The sequence below is a fragment of the Nicotiana attenuata genome, chromosome 5, assembly GCF_001879085.1.
Source record: "Nicotiana attenuata strain UT chromosome 5, NIATTr2, whole genome shotgun sequence".
Taxonomy (NCBI): Eukaryota; Viridiplantae; Streptophyta; class Magnoliopsida; order Solanales; family Solanaceae; genus Nicotiana; species Nicotiana attenuata.
The window spans coordinates 26,282,351-26,287,825 of record NC_031993.1 but is presented as its reverse complement, the minus strand read 5'-3'; positions in this window follow the sequence as shown (position 1 = coordinate 26,287,825).

Below are 5,475 nucleotides of genomic sequence, written 5' to 3'. Positions count from 1 at the left end.
AACTGATATATGCTAAATAAAGATTGAAACGAGATGATTAATGGAAAAAGGAAAAATGTCTTGGTAAGACGGCCTAGCCGATCTGGCCGTGATCGGACGCCATGCCACACACATGGTGGAATTGTGTTGATATTGAAACCAGAAAGTGAGAATGAAATTGTGATTGAGGTACATGTCTCAAATGAGGCAACCTAGCCGATCGTGTCGTGATCGGACTCCGCGCAAGAAAGCGGTGGTATTGTGAATGATTATGTAACAGTATTAAATGTCCCAACCTAAAGCTATGGAAATTGTGTGAAAGCTTTGTGATCCCTTATTTGATGATGTGGTGATTGTTTAAAGCTTTGTTGATCCTTATGATTTCTTTATTCTTGCATGGTTGTTCTTTCTAATGAGATGGTGCTTAGTTATACATACTAGTACTATTCCACGGTACTAACGTCCCTTTTGCCGGGGGCGCTACATCTTCAAATGGATGTAGGTGGTTCCATAGCAGGCAGTGTTGGTCGCAGCTAGTGACGCATCTTCCTTTCAGCTGACTTGGTGAGCCCCACTTCATTTCGGGGTCCAGTATCGTTGTTTATCATGTGCTTTATATTTTGAGGTATAGTCAGAGCCTTGTTGCTGGCATTTCCATATTACTCTTCGGTTGTATTTAGAGGCTCCGTAGACAGGTTGTGGGTAGTGTTTGATGGCGGGAATTTAATTGGTAATGTTGGTATTTCGCAAACATGTTTTTCAATAAATCTATAAACTTGTACAATTTTGGAAATATTGAATGATGTTGTTAATGGGAATGAAATGGAAGTGATTAATGAAATCTTTTCAGTATTTGATTAATGGAGTACATCTCCTCTTTATTTAGGGTTGAAATTGGGTAGAATGAAATCTAACAGGCTTGCTCAGTCGGGTTCACTCGGTTGAGCACCGGTCGCGCTCCTCGGTTTTAGGGCGTGACACAGGCGCAATCAATGCCTGTTGGGAAATGGATCGGCGGCGATATTATCGCCTTGAGAAAGTAAAATGGAGCTACGTCAAATGTTCCTCGGAAAGACGTATTGATGGGACGTCTCAGCTATCGCAAAAGTTGACGTCATAAGCATGACATCATCGCAAGAGGCTCGAGGGGATCGGTGTCAAAATCATTTCTTATCATTTTATTCTAAGAAACACGAGGACTATCTGTATACGGTAAAAACGGCTCGACTTTATGATCACTAGGGCGCCTAAAAAAAGACCACCCCCGAAAGGCTCGAAGTCTAGCTCGGAGTTCGGCCCTGAGGGTTCATAATGATCGACCTTGAGGCAGTGCAAACCAATGGTTGCGACGCACTAGAGGGAGGTTCTCATGCATATGATCAAAGCTGACAAAACCTGCAAGGGAAACACTAGTATGTGCCAGACTAGTAAGTAGTTGTGCCAGCTATATTTCTTTGTAATAATTACTCATGTACTATGTCGGGATTTCCCTCCATATATAAAGGGGATCCTTGTCATTTAGTAAGGCAGGACGATATACAACACATTACATTCAATACAAGAACATTCTCTGCTTTCTAGCTTGAACACATTCTCTTGGTTTCATTATTTACATTTATTGCTTATATTCATTGTGTTCTATTAATTGTTCATAATTTATTGCTCATTAGTGATCATAGAGAGCCGCCATCGCAGCTCTCATAGCTGTTAGTCCTTCATCGACTCCCCTTAACCGGGCATCCAACTCGACCTCGAGGCCCCGCATACGCAAGCTTGGGGCCTCGATTCCCAGCCAATTGGGTTTGATTATTAAGCCATCTACAAGCTATCATCTTAATTTCTAATCCTTCGCTTAGCCTCTATTGCCTAACAACTAGCATAAAAATAGATCACATATTTTTAGAACCACAAAATCAAATCTAATTGCTATTACCATTGTCAAGGTAAACAACTTATAAGGCAAATCATTATCTCGAGCAGCCACTTATGGGCATAAATTGAGTACAAGGCCTTTAGGCCACTTTATTTTTGAAGTCATTTACAGAAAGTAAAGTCACGGCTCATTTCATAATTTGTTCACATTTTCTCATGTCATAGGCATCACCAGGCACAATTATAACTCAAGTTCTCGGCACGTTGGCCACACTCATTTTCCCAAATTCATTTCAAACATCTTTATAGATTACCACCAACTAGACACAATCAATCAAATACATTTGGTACACATAAGAGCAATTAGGAGTATCAACCATATCGAGTTTCCTCACACATTTTGGCATACTAGCCTTTATTTGAAACACGACTCAAAGCCATAACGCTTTAATACGCAACTCATACTTAGAATATATATATATATATATATAGTGTGTGTGTGTGAGTTGCGTATATATATATATATATACACATACTTAGAATATATATATATTCTAAGTATGAGTTGCGTATTAAAGCGTTACGGCTTTGAGTCGTGTTTCAAATAAAGGCTAGTATGCCAAATAGTGTATGTGTGTGTGTGTGTGTGTATATCTTTATTCATAAGGCTCATTTCGAAATAGTCATGTTTATAGGTAATAACCCGGAATATAAGATTTATGAACTTTGAGCCAACCATACTTGAACTTATGAAAACATTTATGGAATTCGATTCTAAGAGAGAAAGTTCAGCCAACATACCTTGTTTAAGCTTTCCTTAAGTTACTACAACGTTTCGAAAATTCTAGCAATCCCAATCTACTTTGAGACATAACAAAATCGAACACAAATTAGGAAGATATTCATGGTTTCAGCTCTTGAGCATTTTATCAAACACTAGTTGTGCATCTTGATTTTTAAGCTCTTCAACAAGATTTCCTTCATTCCCCAACCCAATCTTTACTTATTTGTGTTCAATAATCTTCCCACAAACCTAATTTGTACATGCATGTATACATAATACTATTACACCCAAGAATCAAAGCTCAATAACCCATCGTATACCCAAAACTCAAAATTAAAGTCTAGTGTATAGAACCTTACCTCTTAGATGAAGATCTTGTGATTGGTTTCCTTGATTAATGAAGATTGATGAAAGATTGAATGGTTATAATGTTAGGCTTCCTCCTTCTCTCTCTAAAATTCTCTTACGTCTCTATAGATTTAGTATAAAATAGCCCCAAATGAAGCCCCAAAGCCTATATATCAAAATGGGGTCGGGTTATGAAAATAGGAAAATTAACCCTCCGAACTCGGGTCTGCGGTCGCATAATGGACCGCACAATTGGTATGCGGGTCGCATAATGCACCGCAAAACTGGTGCCCAGAACTGGGCTACACTGGTCCATTTTGCGACCATTTTTGCGGTCGCATATCAATTATGCGGACCGCATAATCATTTTTGTGATCGCAGAATCTGTCACAGGATCCCATTTTGCCAGCCTTTGGTAATTTGATCATAACTTTGTGTAGAAATTTCCAAATGATGAACGGTTTGAAGCGTTAGAAACTAGACTCGAAGATCTTTCATTTTATAGGTTTTTCATCACATGAAACCTTATATATATTTAGATATACTCTTTCAAAGTGTGGACTTGTGCGGACTTATTTGGAATCTTAACCTATTATGTAATTTTCCAATTTGACTAAGACTTAGGCCTTTCCTTGGACCCCAAATTACTTATTGTATGACTTTTACATTCATTTACCATATCCAATTGATATACATCATTTTTATAGCACATAAAATATTATAATTAGCCTACCTGCACCACGAAATCTTAAATTACTTAGTAAAATTTTTCAGTGCCTTACAACATTACCACTCCACCTTCAAGGAAATCCTTGCAGTAAAGAATGGAATCAGGAAATTCAATTTTTTCCTGATTCACACAGAATTTCTAATAGAAATTGATATGAAGGCCTTCCCAATGATGATCCGGATAAATGCAAAAATTATTCCCAATCCTCAAATTCTCAGATGGGCCCAATGGTTCTCTCCATACAAGTTTCAAGTCAGGCACCTGAAAGGAAAAGATAATATTCTCGCAGATTTTCTGTCTCGACCGAAAGAATTCTCAAAGAGATTTTCCCCAGCAGTACTGAAGTCAAAGCAAAAGCTAATCAGCCACATCTTCATGTTTTTAAATATACCAGGAACAAGTTCATTGAAGCCAACAGATCATCCACCGGAGTTGTTCAACCTCATGGATCCCTTTGATCCGTCAATTATTATGGAAAGAAGAACTTATTATGAGCTCCAAGTTTTCCGGCAACATGGAGGATCCATTCTCAAGCCATACGGGGTCAATCCAGAATATCCGTTATGCCATATATTCATAGCTCAAGCCAAGGATTTTCCACAAGAACTATTATTGTTTTTCCGGTACCTATGCCATCAGTATTATATTTTCATGGAATTCAAATGCAACGTCTTCAAGGATTTTGATAATATTGAACCAACTCTTAAAGTATTTTTGCTATGGTTCAAACCTAGAAGATATTGGATAAAATGTTTCAACGATTCCTACACAGCAAAGGTATTCATGTTCCATAGGCCAGCGAAGATTATTATTAGAAAAGTCCAAGCGCAAGCAGAGGCATCATTCTGGTGGAAATTTTCATTGTCCATTTTATCCATAGAAGAAGAATATAGCGAGGCACAAAGAATTATTTTCCAGCAAAACAGGTGCATCCCGAAGAAGATATAGCCAAAATATTGGGAAAGCTAGAATTATACCAGCAATCATCCCCACTGGGAAAAAGTCCGGGAAGCAGCAAAAGACTATCAAACCTCATACGAAGTTGTAACGACCCGACCGGTCGTTTCGAGAAATTAAGCTCCGTTCAGCGGCATAAGGTCTAGAACAGCTTCAAGATATGAGTATCGACTTGCGTGCATGGTAAAAATTCAGTTTTCGGATGGTTTAGAGTCAAATTGGAAGAAGGAATCTAGTTTTGAAAATCGAACGGTGAAAAGTTGACCGGAATTGGACTTTTGGGTAAACAACCCCGGAATGGGTCGTGGATGATCTCAACAGCTTCGTATGGTGATTTTGGACTTAGGCACATGTTCGGATTGTGTTTTGGAATTCCGTAGCTAATTTAGGCTTGAAATGCCGAAGTTTGAATTTTTGAAGTTTCCGGTCCGATTGTGAGATTTTGATCCGAGGGTCGGAATGGAATTCCGGAAATTGTCGTAGCTCCGTCATGTCATTTGGGATGTGTGTGTAAAATTTCAGGTCATTCGGACGTGGTTTGGTTAGGTTTTTAATCGAAAGCGTGTTTTGAGAGAAAATGAAGTTCTTAGGCTTAAATCGGTGATTAATTCGAGTTTCCGATGTTATTTTAGGTTTTTTAAGGATTAGTACAAGTTTGAATGGGGTATTAGGTGATGTTGGTGCTTTGGGTTGAGGTCCCGGGCCTCGGGGTGATTTCGGATGGTTGACGGGAAGATCGGAGAAGTGTTGCAGCAGCTGAAGCATTGCTGCTTCTGGTATTTTCGCATCTGCGGCTTGGGAACCG